This window comes from Nerophis lumbriciformis, linkage group LG35 (assembly GCF_033978685.3).
Source record: "Nerophis lumbriciformis linkage group LG35, RoL_Nlum_v2.1, whole genome shotgun sequence".
In the NCBI taxonomy this organism is placed as follows: Eukaryota; Metazoa; Chordata; class Actinopteri; order Syngnathiformes; family Syngnathidae; genus Nerophis; species Nerophis lumbriciformis.
Genome location: NC_084582.2, coordinates 14,801,927 through 14,822,711, shown reverse-complemented (window position 1 = coordinate 14,822,711; position 20,785 = coordinate 14,801,927). Strand labels below are relative to the sequence as shown.

General features: G+C 39.1%; 1 protein-coding gene across 5 annotated transcripts in view; it reads right to left on the bottom strand.

Annotated features, from left to right (window-relative positions):
• The window catches only part of tenm2a (teneurin transmembrane protein 2a), a 737,482-nt gene extending 717,358 nt beyond the window's left edge, over positions 1-20,124 (bottom strand). For 4 of the 5 annotated variants that reach the window (XM_061928109.2, XM_061928108.2, XM_061928110.2 and 1 more), the window contains exon 1: positions 19,745-20,123. The gene's annotated coding sequence lies outside the window, so the exon portion shown is untranslated. Of the gene's footprint in view, positions 1-19,744 lie in introns of all 5 variants that reach the window. The other variant, XM_061928107.2, reaches the window with a different exon arrangement.
• Positions 20,125-20,785: the final 661 nt, after the last annotated feature.

Below are 20,785 nucleotides of genomic sequence, written 5' to 3'. Positions count from 1 at the left end.
GTTGTGGCTTGTGCAGCCCTTTGAGACACTTGTGATTTAGGGCTATATAAATAAAGATTGATTGATTGATTGACTGAAGCACAAAGTTTGATGTGACTGGGAACGCGACCGACGTATAATCCTTGATATCACTTGACGAATCGAGTCACTGGGGGCGAGTTAGCGTGCAGTTGCCATGAACAGGTTTTTGCGCATGTGCAATGTGATGAGTGAAACGAGTGACATAATTCACTTCGATGAGTGACTCATAGGTACCCGAGTCAGTAAAAAGAATGACCCTTATCATCACTAAATAATCGGTGTATGTGTGTTGTGTGCTGTTTAAGACCGCTGCTACTTTGTTTTGTGTATATTTGTCCGTCAGATTATATTAATAATCAGCATCTAATAAAAAGTATAATACATTTGCTTTTCCTTTATTTAAAGAGAGGGTATGCAGCGAGCAAGTTCAATGCCTCAGCTACCACATCTACCACCATTAGATATACAATACCTGATGCCTTCCAGAGGCAGGCTGCTTTTGCTACTTCATCAAAAATGGCAAAAACTAACTGCAAGCCTGTCATTTGTTGCCAGAGACAAGTTGCAGTTTAAATAGTTGAAAGGTGTCTTCTGACATATAAGACTGGATCAAAGAACACAATTTTTTTGTCTACAGTACATGGACAAAAAGTGCAGTTTGGCCATGAGGTTCAATCTTGCACAATTCTTGAATGTAATATTTGTTTACCTTTTATGTCCATAAAGGTGCCGTCTTGTACAATTTTCACATTTATTTTTGTTTATTTATGGTATTATTTTGTTTCTGCCATATTTTTTGAAATGCTTGTGTTGCTTTCATATGTATGATCGATACTAAAGTTATTAGGTCAATATTTTTTTTTTCTCGCAATACTTTTTCTGTATTTTTATTAATGTTTACAAACTCATGGAATATGTAGTAGTTAAGTTATTTTGTACTATTGACTTTGTTTTGCTCAAACAATTGTGTGTAATAAAAGAGAATAAAGAAGTAAATAAAGAAGTAGTTTAAATATCGTGTTGATATTGTTCAACTATTAATAGAACTATACATAAATGGAAAGCTTTAGAGTTATCTGATTGGTAATTGTATCGGCCGATCTCACTCATGAATGATCGTTATCAGAATCAGCAGCATAAAATCCTGATCAAAATATCTCTAATTTTTTTGTATAAAAAAATGTCCACATTACTTCATAACTGTACGTTTATAAACCCGTCTACAAAATTCTAATGTGTACAAAAATGTCACCTTTTTTGCTTTTAATTAACAGATTATGATGGAATAATTATTAGGTCAGGAGTCAGAAATATCCAAACTGTCGTTGAGCTAATACAAATTGTGAGACATTATAGCATCAGTGACCACATGTATCGGTACAATTGTCACAATGCATGTAATTCTGCATGGTTTTTTACGTCAAAAAGAGACATTTGCTTGGAATTTGGCAATGGAACGACACTGGCTGTGTTGCAGACATTCAACCCACCATCTTGGTTCATTATCTAACTCTGAGTGGGCTCTGAATTGGTTTGGAAGGACAAAATGTATTAACTCGGCTCTCGGTACCAACATGGGTCATTCCTGCAGTGTGAAAACGGCATTAGTGAAATTGGACCCTTGAGGTTTTGTAATGCTCTTTTCCAGTTGTCTGACCGTGTGCATGAGAAGAGTACGCACCATAGGAAGGAAAATCTATTGTAGCACAAGGGTCACACTTGTTATTAGCAGCCCCAAACAAAAGGTATGCTGTCCCAAGTGTGCATGTTTATGTGATGCACAAATGCATTAGGGTTATTGTGTGAACCTTTGGTCTCTAATCCCCTAATCTGCTGAACCCTGGAAATCACTGCAGTCATCTGTCAGACAGGCCAGAGTAGCGCTCAACACTCGAACACGTGTACACACATATACACACACAGCAAAACATATTAACACACACACACACACTGTGGTAGTAATTTAGTCAACAGGGTCAGACTCATTTCGGTCTAATGAAGATTGATGCTCCCTTGCCCAAACCTCACAGGTGTTGTCGTAAAATGTAGAAATACATAACCTAAATTGAGGACATGAGAAGAAGCAGAGATAACAAGAATTTGAGGCTTATCCTTATTTTTGCAAGCAAAGGAGTACTGTGCGCAGTCAGGAAAAGAGACAGTATAATAGTTAATCTCCACAAGTCCTTTCTCAAAGGATTTGTTCGGTAGAACATTTTATTTGTTTAATACTTGTTTGCCTCTAAGATTGGCAGAGAGCATCCCTAGGGTGTGTAGATTGGATAGGCTCTAGCTTACCCGTGACCCTGAACAGGATAAGCAGTGGAAAATCAACGTGTCAATCAATGTGAATAAGTGAATTAAAAGAAATGTGTTAAAGGTATTCCATAGTTGTTGTACTTAAATGCACCTATATGGTTTATTATATATACACACATATGTACACATATACATACATACATACATATATACATACATACATATATACATACATACATATATACATACATACATATATATATACATATATATATATATATATATATATATATATATATATATATATATATATATATATATATATATATATATATATATATATATATATATGTACATACATACATACATATATATATATATATATATATATATATATATATATATATATATATATATACATACATATATATATATATACACATATACATATATACATACATATATATATATACACATATACATATATATATATACACATATACATACATATATATATATATACACATATATATATATATATATATATATATATATATATATATATATATATATATATATATATATATATATATATATATATATATATATATATATTAGGGCTGCAACAACTAATCAATTATAAAAATAGTTGGAAATTAATTTAGTCATTGATTCGTTGGAACTATGCTATGCGCATGCGCGGAGGCTTATTTTATTTTTAATTATTTTTTTCCTGTTTTTTTGTTTTGTTTTATAAACCTTTATTTATAAACTGCAACATTTACAAACAGCTGAGAAACAATAATCAAAATAAGTACAAAAACAGTACAAAACAGCGCCAGGGCGGCGCTGAGGCTACGTCTCATGAGGTGGAGGTAAGCTAGCCAATGATGTGTCATGTGCAGCCCACGTGACGACGCCGTCCCCTTTGCGGAAACATTCGGAAAATAGCGCAGGAAAACAGTACGGATCGTTTAGCGTTGAAACATCTTGAGGTTATTGCTTCAATGGAGAAAAGTGTACGACCTAAGTCGTCAAAAGTGTGGGAACACTTTACTTTAAAGACTTCAAAGAAGAGTGTTTCCTGCAAAATGGCACGGAAGTACAACATTGCTTCAGGAGCACCTGAAAAGGAAACATGTTGGAGCCATGGATGAAGGGAAGAACTCACGGTACGTAACTTTTTAAGTCCATAGTGGCAACAGGCATTCATGAGTTCAGCTTTTTTGTGAGTAACGTTAACGTTATGCCTTTGTTGCAACGCGGGGCTGATAATGTGTCTCCGGCACATTTGACTCCGTTTTGAGAGAGAAAACGCACGGTTACCAATTTCGAAATAAACGTAACGGACAGAAATATCTCAGGTTCGTTTCATAATGAATCAATATATCAATATAAACTATATCAATATATTTAGATTTCGGTGACGCTTTAATATAACTAAACGTTATGAAGGTGCTGGAATATTTCATGCTATTATTCAGAAGCAGCCTAAAATGAATCCTTTATTATTCACAACAGAAACGTGTACAATATCTGATTCAGTTCTGATGAGGTACATTTCTGTTATTATTGATGTATGCTGCATCCCCAATGTCCAGAACATGGTGCCAGTATGCTGGGGTTTTTTTTCAATAAAATACTGGAAAGGATAGAAATGTAGTTTGTCTCTTTTATCCGATTATTAATCGATTAATCGAAGCAATAATCGACAGATTAATCGATTATCAAATTAATCGTTAGTTGCAGCCCTAATATATATATATATATATATATATATATATATATATATATATATATTAAGACTGTCAAAGTTAACACGATAATAACGCATTAACTATAAATTTCAATAAAAGCACTTTTTTTTTTACAGCTGATTAACACAAACGTGTCCATTTTGATCAGTGTCATAGGGCTTGGCTGTAGTTCACTTGTTATTCATGAGCCACAAGCGAGCAGAAGCAAGATGTTCTCCCGACAAGAAAGGACTCTTTTTCGCTGTGAGAAGAGGTGACATCCCTGCAGCAATTGCCTGCTGCGCACGTAGTTCAGGTGGGTGGTGCTTCACTTTCGCGTTCAGATTACGGTTAAGGTGCAGTGATAACATACCATTTACAAACGTAGATTGTTACTGTGACTGATTTAGTAAGTAAGATGACAAAACAGCTCAACAGAAATGAAAGACGGTTGGCAGGAGGTCGAAAGGAGACTTTGTATTGCAGTCGATCCAACACCAAACATGTCAATACACTTTCTCAAACCAATGACACACTTTTTCGGCACTAAAATAAAAGCGCTACGCTATACATCAGGTTTAACTGCATTTACAAAATGAAAATGTCTTACATTACGAAGATGCTTTGTCACTAGGAGTGGGCACGGGATTCGGTCCTTTTTTTGGCACCGACCGAAACAAGCTGGTACTACCGGGCACAGATTCACTTAAGATCCAGCGGTGCCATGTTTTGGTGCCTTGGTTGTGCATGCCGTCACGTCTGTTTGAATTAGCACTTGCGAGTGGCGAGTACTTGCCAGCACTTGAGAGGAAAACAGGCAATTTCGAAGCGGACATGCTCTGAGTAATCTTGCAGCCCATCAATGTTTCATGACAAACACCCAACCATGCCAAATAGAAAACGCTCTAAGGTGTGGCTCGTTTTTTCCAAATGCAATGCCGATGACGCTCTCTGCATTATTTGTGACGCCAAAATTAAGGCAAGTGGCAGGAATACTTCCAATCTGAGGAAGCACCTGGTTAAACACAGGATTTTTCTCATGGCTGAAGAGTGTAACCAACTCCTGCATTTGGCACCTTTAGCGACTCGGCTATAGCCAACAACACGGGGGGGAAAATGGCGTTAACATTTGGTGACAATAACAGCGACATCAGCTCCAGGTAAAAAGCCTAATGTATAAGAATACACTAGCTTTGGATTTTAACTTGCAATAGTTATCAGCTCGGTTCCTTGTACTGTACTTTGTAATGTTAATGTAAATTTTTTGCTTCACTTTCATTTGTAGTTTAATACTTTTGAAAAAAAAAAAAATATTGGTCTTTATTTTTACTCCATCCTGTTTTATTTGCCTTAATTGCTTCCATAGACCCTCATCACATATTTTCGAGATGGAAAAATAAAGTAGTACATGAAGCCGGGTTTTATTTTTTTAGTGTAAGACTGAACACACTCAAAAGTACAAAAAATGGGTACCGTTGAGTACCGGTATCAACTCCCAGTTGCCAGGAGTACTGTACCGATTTAAATGTGATCTGTACATTTTTGTGATCTGTACATTTTTTCTTCTCAAAGGAGTGCTACAAGTTTTGGGTTTTATACCGTCAAACGTCACGGTATTATTGAGAAGACTTTGAATCCGACATACTGCAGTATTTGTACTACTGTTACATCCATACAATGTAATAGTTACCACAGTAAATGTGATATTTTGGACAGCCTTTATGCATATATGTCCCCTCCACTAACCACGTTAAACCCAGATTCGGATCTAACAAAGGTCTTAACTCATTCTCTTTCTATGCCACGTCAATGTGGAATGCACTCCCAACAGGTGTAAAAGAAAGGGCATCTCTATCCTCCTTCAAAACCGCACTAAAAGAACACCTCCAGGCAACTTCAACCCTAAACTAACACCCTCCCTTCCTCATCATACCTCCTCGGATTGTAAATAATCAAATGTAGTCACTTTTTCTTATAATTTCTGATCTCTCTCTCTGTGTCCAATACTTGCTGTACATATGTACCAGACCTACACTGTTCCAATGTCATTTTCTCTGATGATGCAATTGTTGATGACTGAAGTGTTGATTCCAACCAAACTTAACACCCCCCCCTCTATATCCCACACCCCGGATTGTAAATAATGTAAATAATTCAATGTATATGCTGTGATGATTATCTTGTGTGATGACTGTATTATGAAAATAGTATATATCTGTATCTTGAATCAATTTAAGTGGACCCCGACTTAAACAAGTTGAAAAACTTATTGGGGTGTTACCATTTAGTGGTCAATTGTACGGAATATGTACTTCACTGTGCAATCTACTAACAAAAGTTTCAATCAATCAATCAATCAAACCCTGTGACCAGCTGAGTGAATGCTTTAGGCAACAGAAACCCATTTCAGAGGAGGAGCCAGATGGGCTGTTACGGAAAGACAAGCCCCTGCATGGCATGTACCACCGACACATTGACATTAGCAAAACATACCCGTGGCTGGAAAAGGCTGGACTGAGATCCAGCAGAGGCCCAACTCATGGTAGTACAAGAACCCAAAACACAAGATGAATAGATGCCGGGGTTTACCACTTCAGGCAGGACTCTAGGTTTCCAGATCCATACTGACAATCTGATTGATGCTACCCTGAAATACTTATGGTGGATAGAATACCACATCTACATCTACGCTTTCATGGCAAATAATGCCAACAAACTTAGAATTTTGCAAGTAAGTTTCATTTTTTACAGTGGCACTCAATGCCTCTAGCATTTCATCTCTGGCTCTGTGATGGCCATAAACTGTGTGTTCCCCTGTAAGTATGGCAATATGTGGGGTGAGTGACGTGTGTAAGTGAGTGGGCAAGTTAGGAGAGGGACCGCTAGCATGTTCAGGAGTCTTAATAGCATGGTGGATGTCCTCTTGGCTTTGTGGAAAACATAAATAAAGAGTTGTAACAAATCGACGGCCTCGTCATTCTGACCAAAGAGCGGAACTGTGAACTGGTGCCTGGTGAGGCTGGATCTTTGAAAATCAGTGCACCCGGTCGTAAAGGTGATCTTTTTCTTAGGCCATTTACATGGCATGCAAAACATCGTGCCATCGATAAGTGAGCCATTTGCTGAAAAGTGCCTCCTGAAGCCACTTTTCATTGAAGCTTCGCTTCTTGGGTTTATTCCTCGCCATGACGAAAACAATAACACCCAGGAGTCCTAATACCGGAAATGCAGTATTTGCAATCGATAAAACTTTCGGCAAATCAAAATTTAAGAAATTGTACAGGAAAATGCATTACTTTGAAGTTGACCAGTAATAATTTGACCTGGCAAATTTAAAGAAAACAAAACACAGGCAGAAAGCGATAAACGGTAAAAAAAAAAAAAAAAAATCTGCGTCCAGGGCACGCGCGGACTTCCGGAATTTCGCGTCCTTCTGATTTCAATGTGTAAAAAGACAGAAAAGCGCTGTTGACGCCAACACTGATATATAACAACTTCTATACAGCACAACTACATACAGTGTTTCATTTTTTCAGTCATGTTTCACTTCCAGTTCGAAGTTACCCAATTAACTAACTCAAAGTCAACATTTACTTTAGCATTTTGGGCTTAAGTGTATAACTATAATGTTTCAATAACAAAGGCAATCTTGACTGAGTATTACTTGCATAGTATTTAATGGGCAAAGCTTCATTAAGAACTAGGTCATGAATGGTTTGTCAGTTCCAAAAAAAAAAAAGAGTGTCCCCACAAAGGAGGTTTGGGAAATACTAATCTCCATGCTGACAGCAGACAGTTAATCTTATGGAACGGTTGTAAAGGTCCGGCAAGGACACCGGGACTCTGAGAACCTTAAATGACACAACTCTTCCATCAGGTTGAAAGCACTATGGTCCGTTTGTTTATATTTGCACTATAAGTGTGTGTGTGACGTTGTGTGCGTGTGTATTTGCATCTGTGTTTATGTGAGAAGTTTGATGGATGTGTGCCAAATAGGACACCCTGAGGGCTTGTCTGGAGATTGTGGTTGACATGGCCTGCTGCTGTCCAGAGTGCGCTCCTATTAGTGCTCACACATATGCAAGCGAAACAGACACACACAGATCCTAATGATGCCTGACTAGAAAGTGCTTGTCTTGGTGAGTTTATTTGTCTGAGAGCAAAAATGCAAACATAAAAAGGCAAACATATTGTCTTCTACGTTTAGTCATAGTAGTTTTAAGTGCATAGAGATTGCACAGGTCTTGCATTTCCTTTTGAATTGTAAAACCCTGGCAAAAACGCAGGACAGAGGGAAGAGAGAATACAAGACTACAGAGAGTGACAGATCACACACACAACGAGACCCAAAGGTTGAGCAGGTGGAGAAGGTACAGAGAGATACGGTATGGCAAGGTAGAAGTGTGATCTCAGGAGGGTGCCTCATACTCTTTGTGCTGTCATGTCATAAATTGATGATGACTGCTGGACTATGGGACCTAACGTTAATCCGTGGGCCTTTTCTCCAACACACTGTCCGATGATTTGTTGTTTCTAGCACTATCCAGATACAGTCTTAACCTTCAAACACACAACATTAGGGGTCTCAAACTCGCAGCCCCCGAGACAATATTTTGCAGCGCCCACCTTAATATTAAAGTCTCATGTTAGTGTGGCCTGCAAGTTTTACATGAATGGCACTTTACAGTGTTGTGTGTGGAGCTGAACGAACCTACCAATCACGGTGGCCTTACGGCTCTCGGGGCCGGGACATTAACTGGGCTTGATGCAAGCAGAGAAACATTTCTCTATTAATAAAAGTTACAGCAGTGTTGCCATGGAGAGTTTTCTTCCATGCCTGGCTGCAGCTGCCTCGTTTCTATTGAACACAAGCGGACATTCGTACCAGCGCCCTGCGTTCACAACACTTCCAAAAATAGTTTTATAAGTCGCTACTAGTGTTGTCCCGATACCAATATTTTGGTACCGGTATCAAAATGCATTTCGATACTTTTCGGTACTTTGATACTTTTCTAAATAAAGGGGACCACAAAAAATTGCATTATTGGCTTTATTTTAACAAAAAAATCTTACGGTACATTGAACATAGGTTTCTTATTGCAAGTGTGTCCGTACATAAAATAGTGAACATACAAGACAACTTGTCTTTTAGTAGTAAGTAAGCAAACAAAGGCTCCTAATTTAGTCTGCTGACGTATGCAGTAAATATTGTGTCATTTTCCATTCTATTATTTTGTCAAAATTATTAAGGACAAGTGGTAGAAAATGAATTATTAATCTACTTGTTCATTTACTGTTAATATCTGCTTACTTTCTCTTTTAACATGTTCTATCTACACTTCTGTTAAAATGGAATAATCACTTATTCTTCTGTTGTTTGATACTTTACATTAGTTTCGGATGATACCACAAATTTGGGTATCAATCCGATACCAAGTCGTTCCAGGATCATACATTGGTCATATTCAAAGTCCTCATGTGTCCAGGGACATATTTCCTGAGTTTATAAACATAACATAAATTTAAAAAAAAAAAGAAAGAAAATTTTGTGGTGCTAAAAAATATCGATGTAATCATAGTAGTATCGACTAGATACGCTCCTGTACTAGGTATCATTACAGTGGATGTTAAGTGTAGATCCACCAATGGCGTTTGTTTACATTGAGCTACGGTGTGTAGTGAAGCAGTTTAGCTATTCCTCGTCTTGCAGGGATGATACTTGTAAGAAACTTACTTTGTCGCCATGGAGGCAAGGATTAGTGATTTAGAAGTAGCTACAACACTGCAGACTGCGGATGGACTTTAGCCGCGGCGCTAGCTAAAGTCTAGTTTGCTAGTTTGTAAACCCAGCAATGTCATGATGACGACGGGAGGGGCAGGGGTTTGGTTGACCGGTACTTTTTAGAGACGGTATAGTACCGAATACGATTCATTAGTATCGCAGTACTATACTAATACTGGTATACGTACAACCCTAGTTGCTACCCAGCGGGATTTTACACGTATATTATGTGGATTACTGTCGTGGATCCCAAAAAGCGCAGCGGACAAGCACAGTGAGAGCGACAAGTACTTTATTGTTAAAAAAACAAACACTACGGTGCCAATAGAACAAAAAGACGGTAATTGTTGAGAACTTATCATCACACTTTAATATGACTGTCATGTAAATGTTGTCTCTTTGCTCAGTTAGCATTACAAATGAAAACCTGTTCTTTATTATGTTATCCATCCATCCAATTTCTACAAGGCGACTAAATGTATAAATTCCTGTAAACTAAGAAGTGAGCATGCTGTTGTGTCGCTAAATGTTTATATACTACAGGACCCAGAAGACTGAGCGCTGTACATACACAGAAACCGGAAGGACGACATGTGTGCTGTTCGAGCAATAAAGAGTTGCTATATTGTTACATGTTGCTAATTTGTTAGGATTGGTTGCATTTGCTGTTATTCTCTCGGCCGGATTTACACTGCACCAATGTTATGCCAAAATATGATTAGGTGTCTATATCTGATAAGTTTCACTGCCTAATGACATCTACTTGCATGTGGCCCCTATCAATATATTTACTGAGCATCAAACAAAACATAAAAAGACAGGTGAACAATTACAAGTTGCACAGAGACGGAAGAGACAACATCAGGAAACACACTTAAATGTTATCGATCTGTTATCTCTGACTGACGGGGCATATCCAGTCCGTCCGCTTACACTGCAGCCACATTGCCAGATATCCGATTCATATCTAATGAAGCCTAATTTGGGTCTAAGTATATCCGACCAATACTGTGTGTTTTATTCTGCATATTAGAACAGAGCCTCAGGGATATAAAATAAGAACATGAAATCAGAAAACTTTCACAAAATGTTAATAAACATCCCAGTCCACCACATGTCACAACTACTAGTAATATTACTATAAGCATAATATTGTAAAACAACTTAATGAACATAAGTGGCAGCTCTTCTAGCTCGTAGTGCTTAATGTGTTTGTGAATCACTTTGAAAAAAAGCTGCTGAAATTATCGATATGGAAACAGTCTGTTAGAGTAGAAGCATATTTGTGTGATTGAGGGAGAGATTAAAGAACGCAAACTAAGTACAGTCTAGTTTCATTGCAGGGACACACAAAGAGGATAGAGAATAGTCTGTGCCACACGAAGAGCTGCAGTAAAGCAAAGCAGTTGCCGTGCCGGATTAGTATCCCTGAAATACTTTGTATATGCTGCTGCAGTACACATGTATAGGCTACCTAATAATGCGTAATAATTAGGGAGATTTAAATATTTAATTGTGATTAATCGCATAGTTCACATCCATCCATCCATTTTCTACCTGCATGACAATGCTTGAACCTTCTCTGTTAATTAATACAATGTAATATTGAGCCTGGTAATCATTCTGTAATTGAGGACTCGACCAGAACATGATATAAAAGAATTTACACAACATTTCGGCCAATCAGAAAAATACCCCCCCACCCCTATTGTAACTCTAAAACGGAAATAAAAGTGCGCTTACAGCCAATGGGAAGTCCTCTATTCCGACTATAAAACCCAATAAAATAACATCAAAAAAACGCCAACAATATGTCATTTACATTTCTTGACATGAATATTAACCAAGTATTATTGATATTGTTGTTATAAGCGCTAACAGAGACAAACTATTTATAGCGGCGCTGTGATCACGAGCTTGTGTGCCAAAGTTGACATGATTGACTGATCAACTGCTTTCTCGATTCCTTGCTCATCAAACTTTATTCTAGATCAGTGGTTCTTAACCTTGTTGGAGGCACCGAACCCCACCAGTTTCATATGCGCATTCACCGAACCCTTCCTTAGTGAAAAACAAAATGTTGTTTTTTTTCAAATTCAAGACAAAGTTATATGTTTTTGGTAACACTTTAGTCTGGGGAACATATTCTAAGTAACAAAGACTTAATTTAGAGTTATTTGGTTAGGGTTAGAGGGTTAGGGTTATAATAAGGCCATGCCGAATTAGGCATTAATAAGTACTTAAAAATGACTAGTCAAGAGCCAATATGTTACTAATTTGCATGTTAATAAGCAATTAGTTAATGGTGAATATGTTCTCCATACTAAAGTGTTACCATGTTTTTTTACTGGTGCACAAAATTAACCGGGCATGAACATCTCCTTGTTCAAAGAACAAAACCAACACAGTGCATAAACTCGCAACAAATTACACACCTGCAAATCAGTCTGACTTCTGCTGTTGCCGTATCCGTAATACGCCGATAGGTAGAAGTTTTTATTTACATGATGAGTCGGGTGTGTCTTGACCTCCGCCGAACCACTGAGTCCGACTCACCGAACCCCTAGGGTTCGATCGAACCCAGGTTAAGAACCACTGTTCTAGATCTTTTATCATGCTTCTCACCTGGATAGTAGAGGATGAGAATGTATTGCGACAAGTTGTTACACGTTGACAGCCAATTTAGACTCAGTAATGGCAAAAACGTCACAAAAAGACGCTTGGTTCCACCCCCCTTTTCTACGTGTGGCTTATGAGACATTCTTCATCTAAATGAGAATATATGAACATCCTAGCAGTTGGCTCTTAATGATAGCAGACCTTATACAATAAGTGATTTTTTTATTATGTTTGTTGGCTCTCATGAAGTCTGCAGTGAGTAATAATCAATGATGGGGGAAAAAAGCAAACATTGTGATGTGTTTTTTAAATGAATGCGCTATATACACATACATAGACATTAGAGATGCGCGGTTTGCGGGCACAACCGCGGAGTTCGCGGATTATCCGCGGATCGGGCGGATGAAATTAAAAAAAATTAGATTTGATCCGCGGGTCGGGTCGGGTCGGGCGGTGGAAATTTAAAAAAAAAAGATTTTAAATAGATTCAGGCGGGTGGCAGTTAAACCAATTCGGAAATATATATACATAGTTAAATGTTGTTACCCACATACGAAAAACGAGCAGGCACCTGCGGCATATGCCACAACAGAAGAAAAAAAAAGAAAAAGAGATGGACACTTTTACGGAGCGGAGAAGGGACGCCTCGCCGGGGTCCGGGACCGAGGCCCCTTCCCCCGAGAGGGCCCCACCGGGAGCCGTAGCTGAGGCGATCCGCGAGAAGGGCCCGACGCACGTCCAGGGTCACCACCGCGCCCACCGCACCGACACCCCGCCTCGTCCGCCTTCGCCGCGGCCAGCGTCACGCGCAGCAGGTAAGCAGCTTACCTGCCCGCCACCCCCGTGGCCGGGGGCTCGTAACAGGGGTCACTCCGCGCGCTCCGCCCGCGCAGCTTACCTGCCCGCCACCCCTGTTGCCGGGGGCGCGTAACAGGGGTCACTCCGCGCGCAGTGCGCTCACGAAAGGGGTGGGGCTCACCCTGGTTGATATAGACAGGACGGTGGCCATGGAAGTTGGAACCCGCTAAGGAGTGTGTAACAACCCACCTGCCGAATCAACTAGCCCTGAAAATGGATGGCGCCCATACCCGGCCGTCGCCGGCAGCGAGACGCGCTTGGAGGTGCGCTCAGCGCGGCTCCCATATGATTGCGCACTGGTGTGCGTCTGGGTCGTGACAGCGTGGCACGCGAATGTCTGTGCTGCATTGGATCATACCAAAGACTATAAAAATGGGACCCATTACCTCCCTGCTTGGCACTCAGCATCAAGGGTTGGAATTGGGGGTTAAATCACCAAAATGATTCCCGGGCGCAGCCACCGCTGCTGCCCACTGCTCCCCTCACCTCCCAGGGGGTGATCAAGGGTGATGGGTCAAATGCAGAGAATAATTTCGCCACACCTAGTGTGTGTGTGACAATCATTGGTACTTTAACTTTTTTTTAACTTTATCAATCTCCTTTCTTTAACAGGCAAAAGCTTTATAACCTCACTAATGCCTTGCATCGTCTATATTAGATATATAACAACGGGCGGGTGCGGGCGGGTGCGGTTCTGATCAAATGTTACATCGGGTGGATGGCGGATGGTTGACGACTTTCTGATGCGGTTGCGGATGAAATAATTGCCTATCCGCGCATCTCTAATAGACATACACGTGTACTGTATATAAAACCTTAAGGGAGGTGTTTGGATGTTTTTTTAATGAAACGATAAATGAGTCTATACAAAGCTAAGAGCCGGAGATTCAAGAAATGCACGGCGCACTTACCCGTATAAAAAATTATACAAGGAGGAGGACCTTAAACGTTGATTTAGTGTGGCTGACACGATGCTTAGGCTAAATAATGATTCGTTTAAGGGGTTGTCCGGCTTAGTGTAGACATAACCTGAGACCATGCAGTATGTAACATGGAAGAGGTGGGTATGGTGGGATGCTAATAAGATCAGTCAAAGAGAGTTAAAGGCATCTTAATCAGATGATCAACTCACTTCTACAATCAACATTTGCAGTTCCAATAAATCATTTTAAAATTCACTTGGTTTAATCTGGTGCATGTGATGGCAAGTGTGCATGTTTGCTGCCTCCCAAATCCCAGCTTTAGGACACATCACATTTTAACACACACACATTCTTGTATTTGTTACCTTCTTGGGACCTCAGAAAAATGCCTACCTCTTTAGGACTGCCCTTTCTAGACATATAAAGATTTGTACATACAACATTAATAATATATACGTACTATGCAAATATAAAAAAGCTTGTTGTGTAAAATGAGTTGGAATTTCACAAGAAAAACTTAGAATTTTGGCAGTATTATAATAAAAGTCGTAATTTTACTCATGTAAAAATTTTACAAGAAAAACAGAACATTGTGCAATATTATGATCAAAGTTGGAATTGTATTCAATAACAGTCGCAATTTTACAAGAAAAGCTTAACATTTTGGCAATTCTATGACAAGAGTCGTAATTTTACTCGACAAAAGTCACAATTGTATTAGAAAACTTGAACATTTTGGCAATATTATAACAATATTTGGAATTTTGCTTGGCAAAATTATGACAAATGTTGTCATTTTACTCAAATTGTCACTATTTTACAAGAAAAACAAAAACATTGGCAATATTGTGAAAATAGTCAGAATTATATATGACAAATTTTACCGTTTTGCATTAAAAAGTAATCATTTTACGAGAAAATATTGCAATAATACAGAAACGGAAAGAACTTGAGAAATTGTTCCCAATTTTATAAGAAAAAAGTCGACACATTGTGAGAAAAACACTGCTTTTAGTTCATCTTTTATTTTGTTGAATTTTTTGTTTGCCATTGGTTTTTAATCTTCATTATTTACTTTATGTTATTACAGTAGGTCTCGATATAGATAATTGTTTATGTTTATCAATTTTGGCCAAAGGGGGCGCATTTCAATTTCTTACACACACTTGTTATACATATGTCAGCCAGAGGTGGAGCACTTTCATTTTTTTTTTTTTTTTACACACACACTTGTTATTTCATATGTTGACCACAAAAACGACAGTCAATTTGAAAAAAAAAAACCTCCTTTTTGGGACCACCCTAATTTTGATAGATTTCACCACCAGGGGTGCAAATGAGACATTCTCTATTACAGTGGTTCTCAACTTTTTTTCAGTGATGTACCCCCTTTGAATATTTTTTTAATTCATGTACCCCCTAATCAGAGCAAAGCATTTTTGGTTGAAAAAAAGAGATAAAGAAGTAAAATACAGCACTATGTCATCAGTTTCTGATTTATTAAATTGTATAACAGTGCAAAATATTGCTAATTTGTAGTGGTCTTTCTTGAACTATTTGGAAAAAAAGATATAAAAATAACTAAAAACTTGTTGAAAAGTGATTCAATTATAAATAAAGATTTCTACACATAGAAGTAATCATCAACTTAAAGTGCCCTCTTTGGGGATTGTAATAGAGATCCATCTGGATTCATGAACTTAAATCTAAACATTTCTTCACAAAAAAAAAAATCTTTAACATCAATATTTATGGAACATGTCCACAAAAAATCTAGCTGTCAACACTGAATATTGCATTGTTTCATTGTAAAGAATGGAATAGCCTACTTGATTTGATGTTCAGTTTATGAACTTACATTCATATTTTGTTGAAGTATTATTCAATAAATATATTTATAAAGGATTTTTGAATTGTTGCTATTTTTAGAAAAAAGCGTTGCTATAAAAAGTAGCATTACTGCTGTAACAAACAGTTCAGGGTGTCCCAAGTTACCGGAGTGTGTTAGGTAAGGAGGAGGAGTTTTGTCCCTCCAGAGTTGTTGCCGTAGGGCTGTGACGTAGGGTGTGTGTGGTTGTGGAAGGAGGTGTGTGATGTTGACATTAAAGACGCGGTGGCTACCGAACTTGCTCTAATGTCTCCCGTTTATTATTTTAATAGATAAGTACACTGTATAGGCCAGGGGTCTGCAACCCAAAATGTTGAAAGAGCTATATTGGACCAAAAATACAAAAACAAATCTGTCTGGAGCCGCAAAAAATAAAAAGCCATATTACATACAGATAGTGTGTCATGAGATATAAATTGACTTAAGAGGACTTAAAGGAAACTAAATGAGCTCAAATATAGCTACAAATGAGGCATAATGATGCAATATGTACACATCGCTAGCCTAAATAGCATGCTAGCATCGATTAGCTTGCAGTCGTGCAGTGACCAAATATGTCTGATTATCACTCCACACAAGTCAATAACATCAACAAAACTCACCTTTGTGCATTCATGCACAACATTAAAAGTTTGGTGGACAACATGAGGCAGAAAAAGAAGTGGCATAAAACACTAGAAAGTCAGAGAAAGTTATACATGTAAATAAACTACGGTGAGTTCAAGGACCGCCAAAATTAGTAGGACAAAACGGCGCTCGCCAAATACTCGAATCAGTGAAGCATGTTTAATATGAACAGTGTGATTTATAACAATTAGGGAGGTTTGTGTCATGTTTGTTCTCCTACAGAAACCATATTAACACAAAAAATATATTTTTTTCCCCTCATCTTTTTCCATTTTTCATACATTTTTTAAAAAGCTCCAGAGAGCCACTAGGGCGGCGCTAAAGATCTAGAGCCGCAGGTTGCCGACCCCCGGTATAGGCGAACCCAGGACACTCGGTTACACTGCTAATATGTAGCATCATTTGAAAAGTCACCCGCTAGACAAGGAAGAGGGCTTACTCCGCACGTCAATATCTCCGTTTGGTGCCACAGGCCCACACCATCAAAATGCAGAGGCAATTTCCAGATCAACACCGTATGAAAAAAATTAGTTGTGATTTCCTTCTCTGCATGAAAGTTTTAAAGTAGCATATATTAATGCAGTATGAACAAGAATGTTTTAATGTAGACACATAGAATCATCATACTGCTGTGATTGTATGCATAAACTATTCATTCAAGGCTAAGGCAAAATATCGAGATATATATCGTGTATCGCGATATGGCCTTAAAATATTGCGATATTAAAATAAGGCCATATCGCCCAGCCCTAGGTACACCAGTGACGTGCGGTGAGGTTGATGGCTGGTGAGGCACTGACTTCATCACAGTCAGATTTACAAACATATGAACCCTAAAGAGTATCTTATTCACCATTTGATTGGCAGCAGTTAACGGGTTATGTTTAAAAGCTCATACCAGCATTCTTCCCTGCTTGGCACTCAGCATCAAGGGTTGGAATTGGGGGTTAAATCACCAAAAATTGCTCCCCTCACCTCCCAGGGGGTGATCAAGGGGATGGGTCAAATGCAGAGGACAAATTTCACCACACCTAGTGTGTGTGTGTGACAATCATTGGTACTTTAACTTAACTTTAACTTTACACATACAAACTGTAGCACACAAAAAAACACATTTAATTAAAAAAACGTTATTAAGGTCTTACCTTTACTTATAAAATAAGTCCATGAGCCGCTGTTGTGCTGGATTAATGCACCCCCTGACGAGAGTGTTATATCAACTAAAGCCCTCACTTGAACTTTCCACGTGCAAGATTGAATCTATTTAAAAAAGGTCTATCCGAGGGTTTATAAATGTCGCCTATACTGTATGAAACTACAAAATAACAAACACGGAGGCTCCAGTTTACACAAGGACCACTTTATTTACCTTCTTTCAAAAACTTCCGCTCCACTCCAACGTGTCATCACTTCCGCTCTTAGCGCCTTCAAAATAAGAGCTCAAGGCATATACTGTATAACAGCGCATATCAGGAACTTAACATCACAAAGAGGAAAGCCCATAAAAATAGGTTACAAAAGTTATTTAATAAGAAGCCAAAAAGTGCAAAAACAATAATGTTCGTGTTGGAGGAGTTGTGAATTAGACTGCAGGTGTACCTAATGTTGTGGCCCTGCAGTCATTCACAACTCCTCCAACACGAACGTTATCGTTTTTGCACTTTTTGGCTTCTTATGAAATATCCATCCATCCATTTTCTACCGCTTATTCCCTTTGGGGTCGCGGGGGGCGCTGGAGCCTATCTCAGCTACAATCGGGCGGAAGGCGGGGTACACCCTGGACAAGTCGCCACCTCATCGCAGGGCCAACACAGATAGACAGACAACATTCACACTCACATCCACACACTAGGGCCAATTTAGTGTTGCCAATCAACTTATCCCCAGGTGCATGTCTTTGGAAGTGGGAGGAAGCCGGAGTACCCGGAGGGAACCCACGCAGTCACAGGGAGGACATGCAAACTCCACACAGAAAGATCCCGAGCCCGGGATTGAACCCAAGACTACTCAGGACCTTCGTATTGTGAGGCAGATGCACTAACCCCCTCTGCCACCGTGAAGCCCATTTCTTATGAAATAACTTTTTTAAATAGATTCAATCTTGCACGTGGAAAGTTTAAGTGTGGGCTTTAGTTGATAAAACACTCCCGTCAGGGGTTGCCGTGCATTCTACGGCGGGGGTGCAGGAGGCGAGCCTCAGCCAGTGCGTCTTTTGCAGCCGTTTTATGATCGCTCAGCACAAGAAATACGTTACACACATACAGTTGTTGACAAAATACACTGTACATTATATACCTCAGCTAACTAAACTATGGAAATGTATAATATAATTCATATAGCAATACGGTCTCACTGCACAGCAGGCCAGCAGTTAGCCGAGTCCGCAATCCATGTTGAGGCACAACTGAGTGACGTGCCTCAACTGGCTGCAGATCACAGCACCGTCTCTTCTCAGTATTTGAACGGCAAATGTGAAAATTCAGCGATTTTGAATAAAAATAATCGAAAACTGGTGAAGTTAAATGGAAAATAACTTTATAGTATAATCACTGAATACATATAACAATTTAATTAATTTGTTTTCTTTTTACATTTTTTTTTCTTTCCATGATGGCAGGTGAGACGGGGCCTCACCTGCCTCTAGTGACCGCACGTCACTGAGGTACACGTACCCCCATTTGAGAACCACTGCTCTATTAGATGCAATGGTTTTCCGTATTGGGGACCGTGATTTTGGTCCTAACTTGTTCACTGGTCCTCATATGGACGGTACTTTTCCTTGTTGATGTCTCAAGGAGGGTAGAGATGCAAGAACACACACACATAGTGCCCTGCAGCGCACACAAGCAAAAAAGGGGCACCATGTGACCATTGTCAGTCAAGTGCAGGCTCGCCATTCATGCCTGCGAATATAATTATCCGTGAAAGACACCTCAATGTCATAACACGCACACGTCATAAACCGCATACCCCACTAGCGGCGAACACGGTAAGCATCGTTGCCATAGGAATATTCCGAAATAACACCTACCTATATCCCAGGTATGTGCAGCGTTCACTGCATAATCCTCCTCCTCCTTCAACTTTCTTCGTCCTTTCCCGCCAAAATAAAACTGTTTATTTGTTGTTTTTTTCAGTGGCTACTTTTCATCGCCCGGTCAGGCGCTTTCCAGCATGCGGACAAGACGCAGGAGAGGGTGGGCGAAAAAAACCGTCCAGCGCAGCATCCCAGCAGACGCGGGGCTCAACCGGAGCAATCCATTCGGTGTGGAAGCAGGCGGCAGCAAAAAAAAAAAAAAAAAAAAAAAGCTAACTTTAGAAGCGAGACATCAACAGCAGTGCAGACATGAAGAGGCTCTTCAACACGACGAAAGACGCACACGGGCTGGCGGACATGCTGTGAAGAGACGTCAACAGACGGCAATGACCGAGTGTGAAGGAGCGCGCGTTCACGGTCGAGCCAACGGTCATTGTTATTAGTGCACGTGCGCTTTAATCCAGCGTGCACTGTTGGCTGCTGCGGCATGCTTACAAGTCAAAAGAGATTGGTTTTTTTTGTTTTGTTTTTCATCCCCTTTGATGCAACAAAATGTTAGGATTTCATTCGTGGTGGATTTTTTTTTAGTTGTCATATCATAAATAATATGTATTTGTTGTCATTTGTATGAATGAAAAGCAGGCTCCCTTTTAAACAGGTCTAGTCTTAAATATGCACTCTATGACCACTACATTAGGTACACTAGCACTATTTAGACTTAGTAGGGGTGTGGGGAAAAAATCGATTCGAATTTGAATCGCGATTCTCACGTTGTGCGATTCAGAATCGATTCTCATTTTTAAAAAATCATTTTTTATTTATTCATTTATTTTATTATTTTTTATGGGTTTTTTTAATTAATCAATCCGATTCGAATTCGAATCGCGATTCTCACGTTGTGCGATTCAGAATCGATTCTCACTTTTAAAACAGTTAGAGGTCCGAAAATTAGGCGTTGAAAAACGGAGTTCGCATTTTTATTAAGTAAATTGACAGCAAGCAGACAGAAATAGTTTTTTTTTTCTTTTTACTGAA